At 44.8% G+C, this 27,255-nt stretch overlaps 1 non-coding gene and 1 pseudogene across 1 annotated transcript; both read left to right on the top strand.

Annotated features, from left to right (window-relative positions):
* The window catches only part of LOC147094086 (uncharacterized), a 326,695-nt pseudogene that overhangs the window by 187,201 nt on the left and 112,239 nt on the right, over window positions 1–27,255 (top strand).
* On the top strand, window positions 7,176–7,249 carry trnat-agu (transfer RNA threonine (anticodon AGU)). Its single transcript has one exon. It is a non-coding gene; the product is annotated as a tRNA-Thr (tRNA).

The raw sequence follows: 27,255 nt of genomic DNA, 5'->3' as shown, positions 1-27,255 counted from the left end.
CGATGACATCATCGGTGTGCGCAGTGCCCCGCTACCGCCCCGAATGCCATATTAGGTCGCGCCCGCCTCTTCCGCGCCGGCCGCAAATAGCGACCGGTACACAGCGGCCAACCTGTGGTGGTAGTGCCGCTAGTTAAGGTGGAGGTGCGGCCGGCCGCTTTTTCGGCGGCCGCCTACCCGCACCTCCGTCCCCGGCCTCCTACAGCCCCCCGGCGGCATTGCCGGCTGTTTCCCGAGAGCCCGGCACTTCACCTTGGTGCCGGGCTCATTTGCCGGCACTCGCGAGCGGGGATCGCGCTGTTGCAGGCACCTCCCCCTTAACAGTGGGAGGAAGGCCTGCAGTACCGCAGCGTGCCGTGCCGCAGCGGGATGGTGCTGCGGCACTTTGCGCACCGATATTCAGTTTCAGCGCCCCAAGCGGGGCGCCGGAAGCCTCGTTTAGCGGCCCGGTTCCATTTGGGGTGCAGAAACTGAATATCCCGATGGCGCAATTGGCTCCGCGCGCAGCGATAATTCCGGCGCCCAGGTGAGCTTGGCGCCCCAAACTGAATTTTTAGCCCATACTGTTTTATATATATAGATAGATGATAGATGAAGCACCTTGAGGTGCAATGGTGGCGTTTGTGGCGTCAAATTAAAAGGCGGCAATTTGGAAATAAGTTGGTGTCGCAATTTCTTTTTGCACAGAATTGAACCGGAATCTTTCAAGATGGACTATTGTATTTGCTGCATCACAATAAAACATATCTTGTGATAAATGCTGGCTCATTCGCTCCCCAGTGTCAGAGGAAGGATGGTCTGATCTCCTCATTTATTTCATGTAAGACACAAACACAGGGTAATCATTCAGAATCACCTCACAGATTGACGCAGATATAAACAAAGCGGGAGATACAGATAGCAATGGGACACATGGCGGAATTGACAAGAGAAGTGGAGAAATACAAAACGGCCTGAGGCTCCAGAAGACAGTGGCCGGTAGCTCATAGACATCAGTGAGTGAAGACGAGCATATGGATCGGGTTTCGGCCCCATGGCTTAGCTAGTCGAAGCGTTTGTCGAGTAAACAGGTTAGATCCTGCGTTCGACTCCCAGCGGGGCCATTTTTTTTCTTAATGACTCTGTAGGGGTGACATTCTTCCCGTGTGAAAAGGCTACAGTCTTTTTAAATGTAACTGCGGCTGCTCTAGTTACCATTCTGGATGAAGGCTCCAGTCGCTGCGGGTTTGGCTCGAATTCCACTTCTTCCTAATTATTGGCGGTGCTCATTTTGGCCTTCACCAGAAATCCATCTTTTCTAAGCAGTGCCGTGCGTTACTTTGTTGTGATCAGAGCAAAGCTCCAGCAGTTGATGTGTGGCACTGTGAACCTCTAGTGATTGGTACCCTGCGTTGTAACAGCCGCAACCTCGATTCGACTCTGAATTACCGCGCTGATTTTTCTTCCTTCCACAATCAATAGCCTTCCTTTACGTTACTCCTTCAATTTCACTGTAACTTTCCTGCGGTATTACCTTAATCTAATATTCACTTTCTCCTACATAAACCGCTAAGTGTGCTCCACTAAAACTGCTTTTCCTGGGGCACATGTCCCATTCGCCCCAATCTGAGTTGGTGCTTTGAAACCACTTGATACATTTAGACCCGCGGGACCGCTCGACAGTCAAGCTCTGCGAAAGCAGGGCCGGCCTTTGGAACCAAAGCAGCCCGAATGTACAAGAAATTTCAATCGGAAATCAAGTGAACTGCGGAGGCTAACTGAAGAACTGAGTTTTATTTACCTGGTAGTTGGCTCTTTTCCCTGAACACTTGAGTAGCGTGAGCGACGGGAAGCACTACATAGCCGCTGATGATGGGAGAAATATGCAATTTTGGCAAACTTGTTATCAGAAAGGATAATGGACGCTCAGGAGTTATCAAGGAGAGTAATGGACACTTCGGATGCACCAGACAGGGTAAGGGACGCTCCGGATGTAGCAGACAGTTTAAGGGACGCTCCAAATTTACCAGACAGTGTAAGGGACGCTCCGGATGTATCAGATAGGATACGGGACGCTCTAGATGTACCAGACAGGGTAAGTTACCCTCCTGGTGTACCAGACAGTGTAAGGGATTCTCGGGATGTATCAGGTAGGGTAAGCGACGCTCCAACAGTAACAGACACGGTAAGGGATGCTCAAGAAATTCTAGAGCGGGTAAGGGACTCTCCGGGCTTATCGGACAGGGTAAGTGCCGCTCAGGCATTATCAGAGAGGCTGATGGATGCAGAGTTATTACTTTCTAAATCTCATATTTTCAAAATATCAATAAAAGCAAAAGTTGAATCCGAATGTAACAGATGGTCTGCCGTGTCCCACGTGGGAGCAATGAGAAGGCAGAATGGGGCCGGACTGGACATTTGCAGCGCTCAGAAATACATTTATAACTGGCACAGATTCCCCCAACCAATACATTACTAAATAATACAGATACATCTAAATATATTTGTAACGAACAGAGGAGTAAAAGCATTTACATGTAACACAATAGCAACTCACAGATACATTTGTATCTAATTTCACCACACACAAATATACTTAGAACCATCAGAGGTGATTGTTTGCTAAAAAAACTACTTTAATTGAGTGTCTTTAAAGCCATGATATTTACATGGCAGTTTGCAGTGACCTTCCTCCAAAGCCGCTGGGGATTGTTGGAGAATGATTTGGGCCCTGATCGATTGTTTGTTAGGCCGATTGGCACAAGTTTTGAGCGCATGTCGAATATTACAAGTCGACATTAAAAAGGGGCTCAGGCGGGACCGTTCGCAAATTTCAATCTACAATCCCCAATGCGAGATTCATACCCCTAGATTTAAGAGCCACTCTGTCTAGAATGCAGACCCAATCAATTGGTTATCAAACCTAAAATCAAATGGAATTCTTATGTATTGTCCCTTGCATTTTGACTGATTCAGGTAAGCAGAGTATTGGAGACAGCAGTTTTACATTCCCAATACCAATGCTCTGTCATGTGTGCCCGTGGTTCCAAACCCTCTTTTTACTGTCGGTGACTTGCCCGGAATGTGCTTGGCGTAGTGTTAGAATCGCAGCACAGCCCTTCCCACTGTCGCTTCCTCTAAATCTCCGCCCAGGATTTTCACCAGTGCAATGTTCATCAGCTGGAGCTACTGTTTAATTTGTTCTCAGCATTAACTGTGCTGATCTTTTAACTTGTTCCACTACAAGGCATCTCCAAATTTGTCGATTGCACCTCGAGGGCATTTTTCATATGTAAACCTGTAACATCTGCTGCAGGAGGAAGATTCAATTTCAGCGGTTCCAACAACAATGAGCCGATTGATATTAACTTCGACCATCCTCACCTACATGCTACCGATGCAAATCTCTGCGCTCCTCTGCTTCAGTGATATATTGTTTCGCAGCGATGGGCAGATTACGCCCTCTGAGGCTGCAATCGCTGCTGTCTGCCGGCAGCGAGTGCTTGGAGAGAGCGGGGCCGGACAGGCGGCCTGAACTTCGCTGCTGTCGCGGGTCTCACTCACTCCCGGAGCTGGGGAACAGCAAACAAAGTCATGGGTTTGTTGCCGCGTCTGAAATGCAGCTCCGAACTGTTGCTATTAAAAGAGGAAGCGCTGCCGGATCCTGTAATGAGCTCTCACGCTGTCGGTATCTCCCAACAGTGGCCTGTGAAGAAAAGCCCGCGAAAGTGAGTTTAAATACTCACCGAACCTCCGCTCTCACCGCTCCCGGCAATGGCCCTGTCGTCATATCCCTTGATGCCCTGACTAGGCAGAAATCTATCGACTTCTGTTTTGAATATACCCAATGACTGAGCCTCCACACCCCTCTGGGGTAAAGAATTGCAAAGATTTACCATCCTCTGTGTGATGAGATTTCTTCTCATCTCAGTCCTGAATGGCCTACCCTTTATCCTGAGGCTGTGGCCCCTGAGTCTAGACTCCCCAGCCTTAGGAAACATTCTCCCAGCATCCACCCTATCAAGCCCTGTAATAATTTTGTATGCTTCAATGAGATCCCCTCTCATTCTTCTGAATTCAAGAGAACACAGGCCTACTTTACTCAATCTCTTCTCATACGACAGTCCCACCATCCCAGGAATCAATCTCGTGAACCTTCGTTGCACTCCCTCTATGACAATTATATCCTTCCTTAGGAAAGGAGACCAAAATTGTACACATTACTCCAGGTGTGGCCTCAACAAGGCCCTATATAATTGGAGTAAGACTTCTTTACTCCTTAATCAAATCCTCTTGTAATGAAGGCCAACATACCATTTGCCTTGCTAGTAGTTTGCTGCACCTGCACAGTCACATGCAGTGACCCATATACAAGGACACCCAAGTCCCTTTTAAGCATCTGCATTCCCCAATTTTTCACCATTGAGGAAATTCTCTGCCTTCCTGTTTTTTCTACCAAAGTGGATAACTTCACATTTATCCGCATTATATTCCATCTGCCATGTTCTCGCCCACTCACTGAGCCTGTCGAGCTCCCCTTGGAGCTCCTTCACATTCTTTTTGCAACTGACACTGCCACCTAGCTTTGTATCATCAGCAAACTTGGAAATGATACATTTAGTACCCTCATCCAAATCATTGATATAGATTTTGAATAGCTGGGGCCCAAGCACCGGTCCTCGCAGTGCCCCACTAGTCACAGCCTGCCATCCTTAAAAAGACCCGTTCATTCCTACTCTTTGTTTTCTGTCTGTGAACCAGTGTAAAGCCCGTGTAGATTGGAGATCGCTCTCAGCTTTTCCCACCAAGGTGAAAATGAAAAAGAAGGAGGCGAGGATTGCCCCGAACAGCAGAGCTGGACACTGGCTCGATTTCTATTGCTGCAGGAGTTGTTCTGTTACTGTAATATTTCCCTCACCATTAAAACGCCTGTTTTAACACACAGGCATTAAATGGGCTGTTTTATTATATTTTCGAGAGTTTCCTTCAGATAGAGTTTAATAAATCTGCAAAAAGACAAGGTTAGGTCTGGAACTGATAAGATGTCGATCACACAGTTAACATCAAAGTCAGGCTCATTGTCCAATGAGGCAGGAAACCACGAAAAAGGAGGATGGAAATGAAGCAAGGCGGGATGAAAGTGAGAAAGGAGGAAGGAGCACTCGATTCCACCTTCTGTCCATTAGAGCTGGGTGAAATATTAGGTTGAGAAAGTGGGAGAATTTTACCAAACAGTGAGAGAAAATATTGTCTAAGTTGGGGAGTAACATTTTCAGGCTATGTATCTTCCAACTGGATTAATAGTCCTGAGACTTTAACCTCTCACCAACCGCGATCTAACATTATAATCCAAAAGGAGTCATCCAAAAATCCCTTTTATTTCAGTATTTCTGATCCAAACCTTAGAAACCACCTTTAATAAAGTCCCTTTACCACATGTCCTGCCCGGGCTCCCAGATTGAGAATGTAGAAAATGTGGAGCAGGCTTCTGGAAGCAAACAGAATTGCATATTGACCTCACAGCTTCGGCACTTCTGGGACTGAATTGCTGCTTTAAAGAATAAAATTGCCATTTTCTTCCGATATGCTGAACACAGGCTGATTTTCCGGCGGTTATTATTTGAAGACTTGTGGAATGTCTCCTGCCGAGGAAAGTGGTTCTATTAAAATGTTGGAGCAGATCCAGGATTTGAAACCGGGACCTCTTGTATTTTAATTGATGTGAATTCCCAAAAAGTGAATCACACTCCTGGAGAAAAGAGCCGCTAACTCTGCATAGCGTCGTTAATCTCGGCAATGAAAATTTTGCATACATAAAGCAGATATTTTAGATAAGAGACAGCGATACATATCCTATATTGCTCACATGCATCAATGTGTGCATCTGACATTAAATGGGTTTAAATACAGTGGGGGGATTTAAAGTAGATTCGGGGCCAATAGTTTCCAAGTTGATCTTTCCTGTGTCTCTCATGCCTCTCTCCCCCATTCCTCCCACAGGCTGCCGGTTTTTAAACCTTGTTTTAATCTGCTGCTTGCTGGGCCAGTGCATTCCACAGTCTCACAACCCTTTTTACAAATACCCTTTCAGTGCTTGACTTCTCTCTTTATTAGTTATGAATCACCTTGAGGTGCAATGGCGGCGGTTGTGAGGTTAGATTAAAAGGCAGCCTATTGGAAACACGTTGGGGTCACAGTTTCTTTTGCACAGAATTGAAACTGAATCTTTCAAGATGGAATATTATATTTGCTGCATCAGAATAAACAATATCTTGTTATAACTATTGGCTTATTAGTTCCCCAGTGTCTGAGGATGAATTGCCTGATCCCCTCATTTATTTCATACTAGCTGGGGGGGCCCGGCGTTGCCAGGGCTTTTTTGGGCCTGGTCGATGTCTGGGCAGGGAGCCTGGGACTGGATTTTGGCTGTCGGCAGTTGGAGAAGCCTAGGCCCTGGAGACTCGGGTATTTTCCACTGTTTTTTAACCTAAACATTTCTAGCTTTTAATACCTTCAAAGATGAAAGTTAAAGTACTTCTAAAATATTTTTGGTAAAACTTATTTTTTTTGAAAAGCTACTGACCTCGATTACCATATTTTTAGCTTCAGGCCCGGCTGATGTGTAATGGCTGCCACATCCCTGAGGTGAGAATGATTAGTCCCGCCCACACACGCACTGATTGGTCAACGATCAGGTGACTGAACTGTAGGATTGGTCAATCATCACGTCAAAGAATTGGTCAACCTTCACGTCACTCAATACTAATGAGTGGATAATGAGTGGAATTTTGAAGCTTTTTGAAGAGTTTTTGCATACTGCCTGAAGAATTTCAAAAAAGTAAATACGCTTATGATGTTTCGAAAATCATAAGCTTTCTTTTGATGTAACACATGTGTAGGTAGGCTCTATAACTTTTGATTGTATAGCCGGACAGACAGAAAGACAGACAGAGAGACAGACAGAAAGACAGACCGTTTTATATATATAGATAAGACACAAACATAGGGTAATCATTCAGAATCACCTCACAGATTGACACTGAGATAAATTAAGCAGCAGATACAGACAGCAATGGGACACATGGCAGAATGGACAAGAGAGCTGGAGAAATAAGAAACGGCCTGAGAGTCCAGAAGACAGTGACCGGAAACTGATAGCTATCAGTGAGTGGAGGCGAAAAGTTGTGTCAGTAGTCGGCCCCGTGGCTTAGCTGGTCAAAGCGTCTGTCTAGTAAACAGAAAATCCTGGGTTCGATTCCCAGTGGGGCCTTTTTTTTAATGAATTTCCAGGGGTGAATTTCTTCTCGTGTGAAAAGGCTAAAATTATTTTAAATGAAACTGTGCCTGCACCAGTTCCCATTCTGGATGAAGGCTCCAGTCGCTGCGAGGCATGGGTCGAATTTCACCGCTTCTGAATTTCTGGCGGTGCTGATTTTGGACTCCACCAAAAATCCATCTTTCCTAGGCAGTGCCATGCGTTACTTTCTTGTGGTCAGAGGAGCGCTCCAGTTGATGATGTGTGGCGCCGTGCTCGTATAGTGATTAATGCTCTGCGTTTTGGCCGCAGCAACTTCGGTTCGAAACATAACGCAGATTTTTCTTCCTTCCACAATCAATAGCCCTCCTTTACTTTCCCCCTTCAATTTCATTGTAGTTTTCCTGCAGTATTACCTTAATCTTAAGTACCTTGAAGTAAGTTTAATTTTTTAAGGGTTTTTTAAACTCTTGGGCAGTTTAAACCGGAAGTAGAATCTGGGTAGAAAAGGGGAGGGGCTAGTGCAGTGCACGGAGTGCTTTGTGCATTGAGTGGTGCTGGAGTTTTGCTAAGTGGGAGAAAAATAATTTAAGTGTATTTTGGGAATTTTAGTGTGTTAAGAATTCAATTATTTAAAATAAGTTTAATTTTTTAAGGGTTTTTTAAACTCTTGGGCAGTTTAAACCGGAAGTAGAATCTGGGTATAAAAGGGGAGGGGCTAGTGCAGTGCACGGAGTGCTTTGTGCATTGAGTGGTGCTGGAGTTTTGCTAAGTGGGAGAGTTCGGATAAGTGGGAGGTGAGTGTGTTTTTTGCTCTGTTTTGTTCCCCACTCCCAGGCTTGGACAGCACTGTGGAGGCGGAGCAGCGAGACGAGTCAACCAAGCAGGCCCCACAGACAGTATTCAAGGAGGAGGTTGGTGATCAGCTGGTTGGTTGGTTTTCTTCCTTCTCTTTTCTTTCATACCTTTAAGTTGGTAAGCACTTTGAATAGTGGTGTGACATTATCATCTATATCCGGGCAGGATCTTCATAACTAATAATAAGAAATTTAATTATTTGTATAGAATGCAGCAGGTGATGTGTTAGTGTTGCGAGATGTGGGAGCTGGTGAACCCCATTGAGGCTCACGGTGATTACATCTGCGACAAGTGTTTGCTGCTAGAGGAACTCAAGTTCCATGTTACGGAGCTTGAGACCGAGCTTCAGACACTGCGACACATCAGGGAGGGGGAGAAGTTCCTGGACTCTATGTTTCAGGAGATGGTCACACCTATGAAGTTAATTACTGCAGATGTAGTCCGTGGTCAGGGACAGGACGGTTTGACTACGAGTGAGGAAGATACAGGGATCCACGATGTAGTGTTGAAGGAGACGCAGCCCTTGTTCTTGTCCAGCAGGATCGAGGTTCTTACTCCCTGTGAGGGCGGGAGCGGGTCTGCAGGGAGGATGAGCAACCTGGCCACAGCACCGTGGTACAGGGGGCCATTCAAGTGGAGGGAGTAAAAAGAAATGTTGTAGTGGTAGGGGATAGTATTATTAGGGGGATAGATAGCGTTCTCTGCAGCCGAGAGCGGGAGTCCTGAAGGCTGTGTTGCCTGCCTGGTGCCAGGATTAAGGACATCTCTTCTGGGCTGGAAAGACACTTGGAGTGGGAGGGGGAGGATCCAGTTGTCATGGTCCATGTTGGCGCAAACGACGTCGATAGGACAAGGAAGACGTTTCTGCTAAAGGAGTATGAGCAGCTAGGGGTCAAATTAAAAAACAGAACCTCAAGGGTAATAATCTCTGGGTTATTACCTAAGCCACGAGCGAATATGGCTAGGATAAATAAAATTAAAGAGTTAAATGCGTGGCTCAAAGACTGGTGTGGGAGAAATGGGTTTTGCTTCTTGGGACACTGGCACCAATACTGGGACAGGAGGGAGCTGTTCCGTTGGGATGGACTCCACTTGGCCAGTGCTGGGACTAGAGTCCTGGCGAATCATATAATTAGGGCCGTAGAGAGGGCTTTAAACTAATTAGTGTGGGGGAGGTTTCTAGAGAGCAAATAATAGAACTGACAACAGAGAAGGTCATAGACTTAGGTAGCAGTGGGGGAATTAAAAAACAGAATGTGTCAGGAAGGGACAGAAGGTATGGAGTAAAAAGTAAAGTACTAAAAAGGGAAAAAACAGGAACAAAGTGTTACAAAACATATTTGAAAGTTCTTTATCTGAATGCACGTAGCATTCATAACAAAATGAATGAGTTAACGGCACAAATAACGACATATGGGTATGATCTTGTGGCCATTACAGAAACATGGCTGCAGGGTGTCCATGACTGGGAATTAAACATACCAGGTTATTTGACAATCAGGAAGGACAGGCAGGAAGGGAGAGGAGGTGGGGTGGCTATGTTAATGAAGGAAGGAATCACTATAATACAGATAAATGATATTGGGTCAAAGGAGCAGGATAGTGAAACAGTTTGGTCGGAGGTAAGGAATAATAAGGGGAAAAAACACGAGTGGGTGTAGTCTATAGGCCTCCGAACAGTTGCAACTCTGTTGGACGGAGTATTAATCAGGAAATAGTTGAGGCTTGTAATAAGGGAACAGCTATAATTATGGGGGATTTTCATTATCATATGAACTGGACAAATCAAATTTGGCAGAGCAGCCTTGAGGATGAGTTCATTGAGTGTATTAGGGATGAGTTTCTTGAGCAGTATGTAACTGAACCGACCAGGGGGCAAGCAACCTTAGATTTGGTCCTGTGTAATGAGACAGGATTAATTAAAAATGTCCTAGTAAAGGTTCCCCTTGGAATGAGTGACCATAACATGGTTGAGTTCCATATTCAATTAGAGGGTGAGAAGTTTGGATCTCAAACAAGCGTGCTGAGCTTGAATAAAGGAGACTATAAAGGTATGAGAGCGGAGTTGATTAGAGTGGACTGGGAAAATAGATTAAAGGGTAAGCCGGTACATGATTAGTGGTGTACATTTAAGGAGTTATTTTACAACTTCCAAAAAATATATATTCCACTGAGGAAAAAAGGGTGTAAAAGAAAAGATAGCCATCCGTGGCTAAGTAAAGTAATTAAGGATAGTATCCGACTAAAAACAAGGGCATATAAGGTAGCCAAATCTAGTGGGAGAATGGAAGATTGGGAAGCCTTTAAAAGACAGCAAAAAATAACTAAAAGATTGATTAAGAAAGGGAAGATAGATTATGAAAGTAAATTAGCAAAAAATATAAAAACAGACAGAAACAGTTTCTATAGTTGCATAAAAAGAAAAAGGGTGGCTAAAGTAAATGTTGGTCCCTTAGAGGGTCAGACAGGGAAATTAATGGTGGGAAACATGGAGATGGCAAAAACACTGAACAATTATTTTGTATCAGTCCTTACAGTAGAGGACACGAAGAATATCCCAACACTGGACAAACAGGGGGCTCTAGGGGGGGAGGAACTAAATACGATTAAAATCACTAAGGAAGTGGTACTTGGTAAAATAATAGGACTCAAGACGGATAAATCCCCTGGACCTGATGGCTTGCATCCTAGGGTCTTGAGGGAAGTAGCGGTAGGGATTGTGGATGCATTGGTAATAATTTTCCAAAACTCACTGGACTCAGCAAAGGTCCCGGCAGATTGGAAACTGCTAATGTAACACCCTTATTTAAAAAGGGTAGTCGGCAGAAGGCTGGAAACTATAGACCTGTTAGCCTAACATCTGTGGTTGGTAAAATGTTAGAGTCCATTATTAAGGAGACAGTAACGGGACATTTGGATAAACATAATTTAATAGGACAAACTCAGCATGGTTTCATGAAGGGGAAGTCATGTTTGACAAATTTGCTGGAGTTTTTTGAGGAAGTAACATACAGTGTGGATAAAGGGGAACAGTGGACGTAGTGTATTTAGACTTCCAAAAGGCATTTGACAAGGTGCCACACAAAAGATTATTGCTCAAGATAAAAAATCACGGGATTGGGGTAATATTCTGGCGTGGGTGGAGGATTGGCTCTCTAACAGAAAGCAGAGAGTTGGGATTAATGGTTCATTCTCAGATTGGCAACCAGTAACTGGTGGTGTTCCTCAGGGGTCAGTGCTGGGTCCCCAACTCTTTACAATCTATATTAACGATTTGGAGGAGGGGATCGAGTGTAACATATCAACGTTTATGATACAAAGATGGGACGGAAAGTAGTGAGTGAGGAGGACATAAAAAACCTGCAAAGGGACATAGACAGGCTAAGTCAGTGGGCAGAGATTTGGCAGATGGAATACAATACTGGAAAGTGTGGGGTTATGAACTTTGGCAGGAAAAATCATAGAGCAAGTTATTATCTTAATGGCAAGAAACTGGAAAGTACTGTAGTAGAAAGGGATCTGGGGGTCCTGGTGCAAGAAACTCAAAAAGTTAGTATGCAGGAGCAGCAAGTCATCAAGAAGGCCTATGGAATGTTGGCTTTTATTGCTAGGGGGATGGAATATAAAAACAGGGAGGTATTGCTGCAGTTGTACAAGGTATTGGTGAGACCGCACCTGGAATACTGCATACAGTTTTGGTGTCCATACTTAAGAAAAGACATACTTGCTCTCGAGTCAGTGCAAAGAAGGTTCACTCGGTTAATCCCGGGGATGAGGGGGTGGTCATATGAGGAGAGGTTGAGTAGATTGGGACTCTACTCACTGGAGTTCAGAAGAATGAGAGGCGATCTTATTGAAACATATAAGATTGTGAGGGGGCTTGATTGGTTGGATGCGGTGAGGTTGTTCCCAATGAAGGGTGAAACTAGAACTAGGGGGCATAATCTTAGAATAAGGGGATGCTCGTTCAAAACTGAGATGAGGAGAAACTTCTTCACTCAGAGGGTGGTAGGTTTGTGGAATTTGTTGCCCCAGAAAGCTGTGGAAGCTACATCATTAAATAAATTTAAAACAGAAATTGATAGTTTCCTAGAAGTAAAGGGAATTAAGGGTTACGGGGAGCGGGCACGAAATTGGACATGAGTCTAGGTTTGGAATGGTCATGGCCCTGTTGGTAGTGGAGTGGGCCCAGGGGCCGTGTAGCCTGGTTCTGCTCCTACTGTGTTCTAATTCTGTGTTAGATTTCAGGAGATGGTTTTATTCCTGTTCCTGGCTGGGGTGGAGATCGCCTTTTACAGAAGGTAAGTACTGTAGAAAATGTAGGGACAGAGTGATCTCCTGGAAGAATTTCGATCGCCTAGATGGGTCGGAGAGGAATTTCCCAGATTTTTTTCTCCCAAATTGGCCATGGGGTCTTTATCTGGTTTTTCGCCTCTCCCAGGAGATCACATGGGTTCGGGTGGATGCAGAGTGATAGAAGATTTGAGGTTAGGATCAGATCAGCCATGATCTTAATGAATGGTGGAGCAGGCTCGAGGGGCCGATTGGCCGACTCCTGCTCCTATTTCTTATGTTCTTATGTTAATCCAACATTCGCTTTCAGCCACTTAAACCGTTAACTGTGCTCTGCTACCACCGCTCTTCCTGGGCCACATGTCCCATACGCCCCAATCTGAGTTGGTGCTTTGAAGCCAGTCGATACATTTAGACCTGCGGGACCTCTCGACAGGCAAGCTCTGCGAAAGCAGCCTGATTTTACAAGAAAATTCCATGGCAAATGAAGCTTTAAACTTTTCAAACAAATCGTTTTATTAACATAATAATACAAGTTTTACAGAGAGAGACCTGTACAACCTCAGTGGTGCAACTCAAAACTCAGAATGGTCAATTCTTCTGCTTCGGGAGGGGGGAGATGAATTATGTGTTGGTGTCCTCCTTGTTGTTTTTCTGGTCACTCTTCCAGATCTCCACTCCGTTTGTCTGTCTCCTGGCCTGTCTCCTGGAATGTGTTCTGCTTTTCACTTCAGAATGAAGCTCCTGTACCATTGCTGCTGACAGAAACAAGCCTTCCAGTGACTTTGCATTCTCTCTCTCCCATGGTTACACAGACTGATGCTACCGGATACCACCGAGTGTTTGCGAAGGTTCCTCAGAGATTATCGAGGCCTCCTTATCTGGAGCTTCCAGACAATCTGCAGAACACTTTTGGAATTCGGTCAGCAAACCTTCTTGAAGTAAGTGATCCAGGTCTCTCGGCAATCCTTTAGTTTCTTAAAACCGGCATTGAAATTTCCAAAATTCTCCCAGAGGGAGCAGATTGAAGAAAATAAATTATTTGAAGTAATTTATTACAATAATGAGAGAACCCGCTGCGAGCAGGGCTCGAGCCTGCACAGGAAAACGCCATTGGATGTCAAGTCCAACGCTTCACCACTCGGCCATTGCAGCCGCGAAAATATCCATCCAAAAAATTAAATTCTCAAATCGCTGACCCTGTTTATTATTGGCGATGATGGTTTCATGATATTTAATTTGCTGCAAATTCAGCAAGTCCAGAAGAATCGCAGCGATCATTACAATAAAAGAAAACTTCCGATATTTAACGGTATGTAAGATGTTGAGCACAGTATGGAATATTCTGCAGGGTAATGAAAATAAACAGCAGAAACATTGTGTTCTGCTCCCACATGACACAAATCAGCCACAGCCTCTGCTCCCTGACCGCCAGCTGCAGAATCCTTGTCTCCAGATTACAAACTGATTCTAGGTTGGAGATAAATATTCAGGATAGAGCCTAAACACAGCGGGTGGGACCAAATAGTAAAGCAGTTATTTTAGACCAGAGACAGCGGTAACTGTCCTATATTGCTCACATGCATCAATGTGTGAATCTGACATTAAATGGTTTTAAATACAGTGAGGGGATTTAAAGTAGATTCGGGGCCAATAGTTCCCAAGTTGATCTTTCCTGTGTCTCTCTTGCCTCTCTCCCCCCTTCCTCCCACAGGCTGCCGGTTTTTTAACCTTGTTTTAAATCTGCTGCTTGCCCACAGTGCACTCCACAGTCTCACAACCCTTTCTACAAATACCGTTTCACTGCTTGACTTCTCTGTGTATTAGTTATGAATCACCTTGCGGTGAAATGGTGGCGTCTGTGGCATCAAATTAAAAAGTGGCCTATTGGAATCACGTTGGGATTGCAATTTATTTTGCACAGGATTGAACCTATATAATGCAAGATGGAATATTTTAATTGCAGCATCACAATAATCTAAATCTTGTTATCAATGTTGGCTCATTCGTTCCCCAGTGTCAGAGGAAGAATTGTCTGACCCCTCATTTATTTCATGTAAAACATAAACACAGGTATTCATTTAGAATCAACTCAGAGATTGAAACTGAGATAAACACAGTGAGATACAGACAGCATCGGGACGCTTGGCGGAATAGACAGGAGAGATGGATCGATACAAAACGGCCTCAGCCTCCAACAGGCTGTGACATGTAGCTGATAGATACCAGTGAGAGGCGACGGCATAGCTGAGGCGCGATTTGGCTCCGTGGCTTAGCTGGTTAAAGCGCCTGTTCAATCAACAGGCGATCCTGGGTTTGACTCCCAGCGGGGCCTTTTGTCCTAATGAATCTCCAGGGGTGAGTTTACTCTGTTGTGAAAGGGCTACAACCCTTTTAAATGTAACTGCGGCTCCACAAGTTCCCATTATGGTTAATGGCTCCATTTGCTGCGGGTCGTGGGTTTAATTCCACCGCTGTCAAAATTTCTGGTGGTGCTGATATTGACATCCTCCCCAAAAATCAAACTTTTCTAAGCAGTGCCGTGCGTGATTTTGCTGTGGTTAGGGCAGTGCTGGAGTAGCTGATGTATGACGCTGGGATCATATACTGGTCAGTACTCTGCACTGTGGCCGCAGCAACTTTGGTTCGAATCAGAATCACGGTATAGCTCGCTTTATAACTTCTGTTTTCTGTGGCACCTGCTGATAGAACACAGCGAAAAATCAATCTTCACTACATCAAACAGTATTCTTTTATTGATGGTGAAAGCCTATTTACTCCTTCAAACCCCGTGCTCTCACATGCCTGAGCTTGATGCTCCATAATTCAAACCCGCCTCTTCTCCCAGCTTTATCTTCCGTCCACAATCTATAGCCCTCCTTTACTTTCCTCCTTCCGTTTCTTTGTCACTTCCCTGCGGCATTACCTTAATCTAACATTCACTTTCACCCACTTACACCATTACGTTTGATCTGCTACCACCGCGATTCCTGGGGCACATGTCCCATTCGCAGCAATCTGAATTAATGCTTTAAAACCAGTCGATACATTTAGACCTGCGGGACCGCTCGACAGACAAGCATTTCGAAAGCAGGGCTGGCCTTTGGCAGCAAAATAACAGGTTTGCATGAGAAATGTTCTTGGCCTAATAGATAAGGTGTCTGACGTTGTTGCTAATCGTAATCAGAATTGCTGTCAGTCGTGGATCATTCTATATCTGTTTAAAACGGGTTTGCTCACCTTCTTGCTTTGGTGTTTCAAAGCTGTGAGTAGTCCCGGGTTCAAATCCCGGACGAACCCCGCTAGGTTTTAGTCAAATCTCAGCTTCTTATAGCCGATAGACATTGCAGAAAACTTAAATACTTTCCATTAAAAACATGAGATTTCGTGTCATTTTGCCCATATATTTCGAAATCATATAGCTTCACTGAAGCAACTGAAAACCCAACAACTGAGAAAAGTTAAAGGCTCCCAGGTGTATTCTGCTCGGTGTCTCATTGCACGTCTTGCATCCGTGTTCAATTCCGGCCAATGCAGGAACTTTACATTTTGCTTTCTGCACCCATGAGCTCGCCTGAATTGGGATAAACTTACATTCAGTGTCAATCTTCTGATACACCCACTTCCCTGAATATTAGTCAGTCCTGCTTCCTCTAGCGCTGAAAGGATGTGAGAAGCTGGCTTGTGAATTGGTCCTATGGGTGCCAAATTCAAACTGTACAGGGTTCTGTACTGACCGGGAATCAAACCGGCATGACCAGCCTGCCTGGTCTGATTAAAAGGGGTGCACACCTCTTCTTTCGATCAGGCACATTACTGCCTTCTTGAATTAATGGAATGTCTTTTGCTTGCAGCAGCTGATTCTACATTTTCAGCATTGTCGATCTGGGTGCCCGGGCAGGACAAACGGTAAAGGGCCCTTTCTTTAGGAGTATTTCTGTATGGATGCAAAAAGCAGGAAATAGAATGGCTGATTTGTTGCAGACGGAAGACAAGAGGTTAAGACGATAGAATGTTAATCCATTGTTCTTATTTATTGTGTTGAATGTTTGATGCTGATAAACCCTCCCAGCATTTGACTGAATCTTCCGTAAAATTTGCTTTAATTCTAATCTCGGCCAAACCACTGGTCTCGGCCCCTTCATTGTTCATATCTTGTTAAAATTAACACGGACCATTGGAATTCTCCACCTTCTCGAATGAAGGTGAAACAGAGATCACGAATCAGAGAGAGATCTTTCTTCCTTCTTCCTTCAGTTCGTACGGCTGGAGTGAAATGACGGAGACAAAAAAAGATGACATCCAAACAGAAACAATGTGCACGAAAGTCCTCTTCACCGCAAGTCCTGCCCGTTACACCCGGATCCACAACGTTGAAAATGTACAGTCAGCTTCTGCGAACAAAAGGAATTTAGATATTTCCGTTACATGAGGTCAGTGATTGTTAGAAATGGTCAGGTGTAAAACAGGTCCGATCCAGGCTGGAAACCAGTGTGCAAACCGACCGCGGAAGACTGGAAATTATAATTCTCTGATAACATTATAATACACATTAAAGTTATAGACCTTATCCATTATGTGATGTGGTTATTATTAGCTGATTTCTTATTGTTCTAGAAATGCCACTGAATTAACTGGCTGGCGGAATCGCTTAAACTCCACGTGATTGGCTCGGCTCATCCATGGGCCCAGTGGTGAGTGGTGCAATCAAATTCTGCAACTGAATCATTAATATTATTCAAGTAAGGGAAACTGCCCCCTACACTTCCTGTCATACAAGTGGCCCCAGTCCCATTGCACTTTCATGATGCTTAATCCCCTCTGAGCTGGACTGACGAACCATTTTCAAGAAGGAGGCTCATCGTCTGCTCAGCAGAAAATTCAATCTGCTGGACGTCCAGCTCTGCCAGACTGCATGTTCTTTCAGACAGCTTTCCAACTGGACACAGGCATCCAACTGCCGTGCGAGCATTGCTGACTAGTTCAAGTCAACAATATTAGACACTCTTTACAAAACTAGTTTTGAATCTACGACTTGTATTAGAGTCATAGAGTCATAGAGTTTTACAGCACAGAAAGAGGCCCTTCGGCCCATCGTGTCTGCGCCGCCCATCCCTCCCTGTCCAGTCTAATCCCATTTTCCAGCATTTGGTCCATAGCCTTGTATGCAATGGCATTTCAAGTGCTCATCCAAATGCTTCTTGAATGTTGTGAGGGTTCCTGCCTCTACCACCCTTTCAGGCAGTGAGTTCCAGCTTCCAACCACCCTCTGGGTGAAAAAGATACTGCAAAATTAAAAGCTCAACATTGTCGTCTGAATCTGCATCCTCATATAATACACTCTAGAATAGTCAACTGTATTGAAAATGTTGCGTTATTTTACTGTGACAGTGAATAATCATTTGAGTGAAGACGTTGGCCACGAAGTTCCACCATTTCGTGTCCTATATGCGTGGCTGGAGAGATGGTGCAGGGGTGAGGGCTTTAGATTCCTGAGGCATTGGGACCATTTCTGGGGATGGTGGAACCTGTACAAGCTGAACGGGATACACTTCAAGAGAGCCAGGACCAATATTCTCGTGGGGAGGTTTGCTAGTGCTGTTGGGGAGTATTTAATCTAGATTCGCAGGGGGATGGGCTCCAGAATATAGGAGTAGAAATGTGAATAAGCTGCATAAAAGAGTGAGATTGTTGGATACTACTAGAGAAGAAATTAGTACTAGAGGCGGAACTAGTACAATATTAGATAGGAGCAGACTAATAAAGACTACAAAAAATTCAAAAATGGGTTTAGAATGCATGCACGTAAAAGCAGAAATTTTACTGAATAATGTTGGTGAGTACAAGCACAATTAGCCATGTGGCAATATGATGTTGCGGCAATAAGCGAAACGCGGCTTAAAAACGGTAAGGACTCGGCATTTAATATGTAAGGGTACAAGGTGTTCAGAAAATATATGGAAGGGAAAATGGTAGGTGGAGTGGCAGTGCTGATTAAGTGTTATAGTGTTGGACAAGTAAAATGTTCTTGAGGGGGCAAGGACAGAATGCATTTGGTTACAGTTGAGGAACAAAAAGGGTGTGATCACAGTATTGGGGTATTCTACAGGCCCCCAAATAGTGGGAGGGAGGTAGAGGAGCAAATCTGCAGGGAAATCGCAGAGATATGCAAGAGATATAGATTGTTGATATTGGGGGACTTCATATCCCAAATATCGATTGGGATAATGCTAGAGTTAAGGGAAAGGAGGAGGAGGAATTTCTGAAATGTGTTAAGGAGAATTTTCTTGAACAGTATGTTCTTGGCCCAAGTAGGAAGGAGGCATTGCTGGATCTGATGCTGGAGAATGAGGTGTGCCAGGTCGACCAAGTGCCTGTGGGAGAATACTTGCGTACGAGTGATCATCATATCATGAGAGTTAGATTAACAATGGAGAGGAGCAAGGAACATTCTAGAGTGGAACTTCTAAACTTGAATAGGGCTAACTTCAATGGGAAGCGAAAGGATCCAGCCAGATTAAAATGGAACCAAAGGATGACAGGAAAAACAGTAGAGGAACAATGGGTGATCTTTAAGGAGGAGCTGTTCCAAATACAGGCTAGATACATTCCAACACGAGGGGTGTGTAAGGGAACCAAAGCAAGGGCTCCTTGGATGACGAGGGAGATAGAGAAGATGATGAAACAAAAAAGAGAATGTATGGTGAATGTCAGGTGCATTCTTCAACGGTGAATCAGACCGAATACAATAAGTTGAGAGGGGAATTGAAGATGAAAATAAGATTGGCAAATAAAGAGTATGAGAGTAGAATGGCTGTTAACATAAAAGGGAAACCCAAAATTCTTCTACCGGCATGTAAACAGTAAGCAGGTAGTAAGAGGCGGGGTGGGGCCTATTAGGGACAGAGAAGGTGATATCTGTTTAGAGGCGCAGGGCAAAGCCAGAACACTCAATGAGTACTTTGTATGGGTGTTTACTATGGAGGTGGTTGCTGACTATATATCAGTAGAAGTGGAAAATATAGAAGCAATGGAAGTGGTGAAAATTGATAGACAGGATCTACTAGTTAGGCTGGGTATGCTTAGAGTGGATAAGTCACCTGGTCCAGATGGATTGCATCCCAGGTTGCTAAGGGAATTGGGGGAGGAGATAGCTTGCCATAATCTTCCCTAGATGCGGGGGAGGTGCCAGAGGATTGGACATTGGCAATCGTGACACCATTTTTCAAGAAATGTCTAAGGACAAGCCTAATAACTACAGGCCGGTCAGTTTAACATCAGTGTTGGGTAAAGTTTTATAAACAATAATCAAGTCTAAAATTAATCTGCAGATGGAGAGGTTTAAGCCAATTCAGAAGAGCCAACACGGATTTGTAAAAGGCGGATCGTGTTTGAGTAATCCAATTGATTTTTTTGATGAAGTAACAGGGTGGGTTGATGAAGGGAATGCAATGGATGTTGTCCACATGGATTTACGGAAGGTGATTGACAAAGTACCACATAGAAGGCTAGTTGATAACATTGAGGTTCCTGCAATAGATGGGTCAGTGGCAGCTTGGATAAGAAATTGGCTTAAGGACGGAAAAGATCTGCAGTTCTCTTCCATTTTTCTTCTTTTCCTCCATATAACTTGATTCCCTTACCTAACAACATCGTGTAGATCTCAGTCTTGGAAGCAACAATTGGCCCCTAGCATCCACAGCCTTTTCGGATAGTGAGTTCTTTATTTCTACAAACCTTTGAGAGCAAAGTTGCTTTCGAATTTAATTTCTAAATGGCCAACCTCTACTTTTGCGGTTGTGACCCTTGCTTTGATTCCCCAACCAGAGGAAATAGTTTATCTCTATCTACCCTGCTAATCCATTTAACACATTAAACACCAGAATCCGATCACCCGTCAACCTTTTAAACTCACATGAACAGAAGACAACTTTATACATCCATTAATTCCGCTCACCTAGATGGGTCAGAGAGGAATTTCCCCGAATAGAAACCGAGATGGAATGGACACACACTCACTGAAAGGCCGGCTGATGGAGTGTTGGTGGCAGATAAATTCTACACTGGCTGAACGTCTATGTTGTCAGCGGCTCGTTGTTTTGGTGGTGGGATTCTCGCTAAAGGGTTTCACTGATTGATATGTGAGAGGTCTCACGTACAAATCCTGGACAAGCGCAATATGTTCCCATTTGTAGTGAAAAACCATCAGTTCATGTCGCAGCACAACCCATCGTGCCTCACGCTTGCTGCAACATTCTTGTATTAATAATGACGCACGCATTTAATGCATCATTATTATGATTCGAGTTCCCAGCAATGTCCGGCTCCATAATCATAATTGATCATAAGCTGCCATTTAGCGATTCTGCTTTGTCTAAAGTTAGATTCAAAATGAAAATGTCCTCGTTCGCTCCGGGTTTCAATCGACTCCGACGTCCCTATAATGTCCGATTCTCCCAGTTATTCACACAGAAATTGTTGCCCTGCCAATCCAGGTCAGTAAGCACAGGGGTGATGGCTGGGCGGGACTTGGTGTGAGTAAGGACACGGGCAGGCAGGATTACCTCAGTTTTCCGAAGGATAGAACGTAGGAGGCCGGCCAGGCATCCATTGGAACAGTCAAGTTCTGTTCGGGGCACCGCATGCAGGAAGGATATATTGCCCTTGGAGTGGTGCAGCGCAAATTTACCAGATTAATACAGAGGGTTACAGGGTTATGTTATGAGGATTAATTGTATAAACTTGCCGTCTGTTCTCTTGAATTTAGAAGATTGTTGAGTGATCTAATCATGTTGCTTATAGTGTTAAAAGATTTAATAGTGTAGATAGAGTTAAACTAGTTCCTCTGACTGGGGAATCAAGTACAAAGGCGGGGGGGCTTAAAACTACAGCCGCTCCGTTAAAAAGTCAAATCCGAAAGCATCTTTTCAAATAAAGTTTTGTAGGAATCTGGAACTATCTCCCCGATAAGTCCGTGGGGGTCCATTGTTGCTTCCAAGACTCTGATCGACACGTTGTTGTTAGGTAAGGGGATCAAGTTATATGGAGCAACGGCAGAAAAACGTAGGTGAGGTGCAGATCAGCCTTGGTTCAATGTAATGTCGGAGCAGGTAGAAGGTTGAAAGGACTTCTCCGGCTCTAATTTCTTGAATTCTGTTCTCTTTCTTGTCAGATAACTCTACCCTACATTAGCTGTCAGCAGACAGGGTCAAGGAATCGTCTTCTCCTTCAGTTCTTGAAGGTCGCTTCTCACGAAGCAACTCCACCATTCATTCTCCTCTTGCAGTTCTGGCACAGAGGAGCTGTACCAAGTGCAACCTTACACAGCAGTAATGCGCAGCAGCCAGCAGATGGAGCAGGTGGTGCAATACTGCACAGCGGCCAGAGGAGGGAGGAGCAGTACCAGGTGGTGCAATACTGCACAGCGGCCAGAGGAGGGAGCAACAGTACCAGTTGGTGCAATACTTCACAGCAGCCAGAGGAGGGAGCAACAGTACCAGACACACCTCGATCCTGTAGAACAAACATTCACGGGGGTAGGGATTTTACCCCTGCCCGCTGGGAGTTAAAATCGACATTTTCAGCCTAGAACGGAGGCATGTGCGACATGGTATTGCAGAGATCTACAAGAAACTAACTCGTGTGGAAAAACAGATTACATTGTGGGAGAAATAACAAGAAGAAACAGCCTCAAAAGTAAAAGTGAACTCTTTATGACTGATATCAGGAGAATGATCAACACTTAGAAAGGAATCCAGGTAGAGCGGTGGTGGTGAAAGCCCCGGAATGATTTAGGAAAAACTTGGATTAAACAATGAGCTGAAGACTACAGATACTCTGGAGGGCTGTATTGGAATGAACTGAATGTCCTTCCTCACGGGTAAGGATCTTGTGAACATTGCGAGTAGGTGTGAAAACAGTGTCCTTCCCAGTGTCAATCATTATTTATCTTAATGACTGTCTGTATACTGAATAAAACTGGGACATCAATCATTCTGGCCAATTTTTATACCTCAATCAACATAACAAAAATACCAGATGATCTGGTGATTATCACATTGCTGTTTGTGGGAGCTTGCTCTGCGTAAATTGTCTGCCGCATTTCCTACATTACAACAGTGATGTACAACAATACTTCATTGGCTGTAAAGTGCGTTGGGATGTTCGGTGGTGGTAAAAGGCGCCCAATAAATGCAAGTCTTTCGTTTATTTATCTACTTCACTGAGGTGAAAATCCAGAACTGGTTGAATATCGCATTCAACTTCCAGAAAGCACTCGTTGATAGAAAGTGTAGGCCGCAGTGATTGCCTCTGATCCAGAATATTTGCACTGCTCCTCTTCCCAAAGCGCTTGCGATTCACGTGGATTAAGTTGGAAACTTCTGTTTTATCTTTCCAAATTTTTGAAAGGGAATTCAAGGTCAAAAGTCGCAAAAATGAGGTCTCGTCCGTGTTTTGAACCCGGGACCTCTCGCATATGCTATGCCAATACAACGCGAAGCGAGAATCATACCCCTAGACCAACGAGCCGCCGGTGGATATAACGGCACTTAAAACGTTTCCATAATCAAGCCATGTGTTGGCTGTTCTTGATGAGCAGAACACTTGAGACCGAGACAGCTCTGACATTGCCTTCTCCACCTGACATCTGAAGCGCCACACTACTCCACTCAGACTGTTAATGAGCTGTGGGGATGGTAATGTACCGAGTCAGCAGCAGCAGAGTTTCTGCATTACTTTGGTGCGAGGCCTCAGATTTGGACAATGTATCCGCAAAGGCAGTGAGAAGACATGGAGGCAGAAAGTGATGCAAAAACCACCCCGGAAGTGACCATTCGGTTCTGTGACTGGGACAATTTGTGTTTGGACAGGGGGTTTACTGTCAGTTCATAGCCCCACCCATCTCTTACCCCGCCCATTGTGATTTCTGCCACATTTGCACATTCAGGACCGGGCCTGGGCAGATTCAACCCTGTCTCACCCGGGGGCGCTGAGGCTCTTACCGCCACAGGTTATCAATTCACCCATCTGTAAATTAAAACCTAAAAAAACTGCTTTATAAAGCGCAGGTGCGGACGGAGACGCTGTGACCTTCTGACCAAATCTCAGCCCCAACAGACAGATTGTTCTGACTTTAAAGATCAAAGCAGTACCTAAGTATTCCCAGACAACTTCGATTCAGACCGATAAGCTTACTCAGACCTAGGCGGTATCTACGCTGACACAGGGAGCACCACCACAGCCACAGACTTTCTTACACTGACACAGGCAGCTCCTAAACTGACACAGGGAGCACCACCACAGGCACAGACTTTCGTACACAGACACAGTCAGCTCCTACCCTGACACAGGAAGCACCATCACAGGAAGAGACTTTCCTAGACGGAGCCAGGCAGCTCCTACCCTGCCAAAGGGAGCTCCACCAAAGGCACAGACTTTCCTACACGGACACAGGCAGCTCCTACCCTGAAACAGGGTGCACCATCACAAGCACAGACTTTCATACACAGACCCAGTCAGCTCCTGCCCTGACACATGGAGAACCATCACAGGAACAGACTTTCCTACACAGACACAGGGAGCTCCTACCCAGACACTGGGATCACCTTCACAGGCACAGACTATACTACAGAGAAACAGATAGCTCCTTCCCTGATCCAGGGAGCACCTGTGCAGACTCAACAGCACCGGTACTGACCCATTCGCTCCTACATAGACCCAGACAATTCCTACAATGACACAGCCAACACCTATACATGAGCCCTTAAACTAACATGGACACGTCATACACGGGCATGGACAGTTCCAAGAAAGGCACAGAATGTGCCTACACGGACCCAGACATTCCTACGCAGACCCAGACAGCACGTACACAGACCCAGACATTCCTACGCAGACCCAGACAGCTCCTACACAGACCCAGACACTACTAGACAGACCCAGACAGCTCCTACACAGACCCAGACAGCTCCTACACAGACCCAGACATTCATACACAAGTCCAGACAGCTCCTGCACAGACCCAGAAATACTTACACAGACCCAGACAGCTCCTACACAGACCCAGATTCTTCATACTCAAATCTAGACAGCTCCTGCACATACCCAGATATTCCTACACAGACCCAGACATCTTCTTCATAGAAACCCAAGCAAAATGCTGCTGATGCTGGAAATTTGAAATAAAACCAGTAAATACTGGATATACTGAGCAGGTCTGGCAGCATCTGTGGAGAGAGAAACAGTTAATGTTGCTGGTTGATTACCTTTCGTCAGCTTCTTCATATAACCTGGTTGCTCCTACACAAACCTAGAAAGAACCTACACTGACTCAGATATAACATACAGAGCTAAACAATTCCTACCCTGACACAAACAGCTCTTATATAGACCCAGATATAATATACAGACCCAGATAGCTCCTACCCTGACACAGACAGCTCTTACACAGATCCGGATATAAGATACAGTCCCAGACAGCTCCTACCCTGACACAGACAGCTCTTACACAGATCCAGATATAAGATACAGTCCCAGACAGCTCCTACGCTGAGACAGACAGCTCTTCTACTGACCCAGATATAAAATGTAGCCCCAGATGGCTCCTACCCTGACACATTTAGCTCGGCACCAACTCAATGGGCCGAATGGCCTCATGCTGTACCGTTATGACTCTATAATGCCTTTGGCACACCTCGGTCCGGCGAGACGCGCTGTGCCTATCTGTTCCTGCTTGTGACAATTAACGTGAAAAGGCCGCGAGTTAAACGTTTATCAGCAAACAGAGGAAAGACAAAAAAAGGAAAGAAGTGCTGCAAAGGTGCAATGGATGTTATTCAAAATAATTTCCCCGTGGCATTTTGTGTGGATTTAGTTTTAAAAGTTTGGATTTTTTACCTTACGAATAATATAAATAATCGTAATACAACAACAACTCGAATACATATAGCGCCTTTCACATAGTCAGAGAATAGAATGGTTACAGCACGGAAGAAGGCCATTCGGCCTGTCGAGTCCCTGCTGGCTCTCAGCAAGAGCACTTAAGCTAGTCCCACGCTCCCGCCCTTTCCCCGGAGCCCGGCATTTTATGCTTCAGATACTTATCCAACTCCCTTTTTCAGTCCTCACCAACTGTTGCTGGAAGGCCGAGTGACCTGGACTCAATCTCCATGGATTTTACTGTCACTGTGCTCGGTGTATGAGGAGGCTTCGCCGGGCCATATTGTATCTTGCTTCCCAAGGATGGACAGCAATGCGCTTCCTTCGCTGCAGTCGGGTCCCCCAGCGGTGGGTATTAGCACCATCGCTATATTTGTTATATATAAATGACCTGGACTTGGGTGTCGGGAATAAATTTCAAAGTTTGCTGATGGGTTGTCAACATCGTAAATATTGAGCAGGACATTATTTGGTATTCGGGATCCTTGATTTAATAAATAGGGAAATAGAGAACAAAAGCCAGGAATCTATGCTCAAACTTCATAAAACACCATTTAGGCCCAAGCTGGAGTATTGTGGCAAATTCTGGGCACCACAGTGAGGAAGGATGTCAAGGCCTCAGAGAGTGTGCAGTAGACATTTACTAGAATGGCATAAGGGATGAAAGACTTCTGTTATGTTTGGAGATGAGGAAACATTAATACGCAGTGATTGTTATGATCTGTAATGCACTGGCAGAAAGGGTAGTGGGAGCATATTCAATAGTAACTTCCAAAAGGTAATTGGATATACACCTGAAAAAATACTGGGCTATGGTGAAATTGCAGGGGAGTGGGATTAATTGGTTCACTCTTTCAATGAGCTGGCACAGGCACGATGGGCCGAATGCCCAGCTCTGTGCTGTAATATTCAATCATTCTATAATATCGACCTCCACGTCGTCACCTATAGGCGAGAGATACAAAGCTCTGCACAACTCTGCTTCAGTGGTATCTTGTTCCCCAGAGATGGGCTGTAATGTGCTGTCTGAGGCCACATTCGCTGATTATTGCGAGCAGCTGTTGATTGAAGGGAGCTACTTTTCGGGGCCTCACTCATTCGGGGTTCTGGAAGAAAAAAACCGAGGGATTTGTTGGCATGTCTGAAATGCAGCTTCGAACAGTTGTTATTAACCGAGGCCACCCTGCAGGATCTTATAATGATCTCTCAAATATCAACTGAAACTAGTCAGAATGTAAGTATCGTTTTGCTTTTCCAAAATAAACGCTGTGACTTTCATTGTGGAAACATAGAGAGAGTCTGGTCTGGCTCACTGTGGGAATATCCATGTCATAGCGAATCAGCTCTCCTGCAACCAGTGCAGCCTCCCATCCGGCCTTTCGTGGCCTTGTCTGTAAAGAAAAATTCTGGTTTCCGTGAAGCCAATCTCAGGCTTTTATATATTGTTGATATGCCTGCTATCCAATTGCAGGGTAAATGGTGGGAATGTCAGCCCTGCCCAGCTGGCAATGTTTGCAGCACATTTCCTTTCAGTCAAAACACACGGTGAAACCAGTAACTGTGAGGCAATAAGGTAAAGATTACCCGATCGTTCGTGGAACCATTAATTTTTGAACTCACGGCCGACCATGTTAACTGATTGTGCCACAGAGGCACAACCCTTTCCATACTGAACCACTAATTCACCGAGCTACAGCATCAGGTTACAGCGACCAATAAGGATCGAACATGTATTACGAATTACTTTCGGTCTGATGCAGATAAGCAGAGCATTGGAGACTATATTTTATACCTTCTGAATACCAATGCATTGTCACATCAGCCCGCAGTTCCATTCCCGTTCCCAGACCTCATTCACAGTTCGATGACTTCCATCGTATATCCAAGTTTGCTGACGACACTAAGTTAGGCGGCACTGTAAGTAGTATAGG

Source organism: Somniosus microcephalus, unplaced genomic scaffold, assembly GCF_052327205.1.
Source record: "Somniosus microcephalus isolate GS21.2 unplaced genomic scaffold, FLI_Smic_1.0 unresolved_chr1, whole genome shotgun sequence".
Classification (NCBI taxonomy): domain Eukaryota; kingdom Metazoa; phylum Chordata; class Chondrichthyes; order Squaliformes; family Somniosidae; genus Somniosus; species Somniosus microcephalus.
This window is presented reverse-complemented; position numbering and strand designations above follow the sequence as displayed.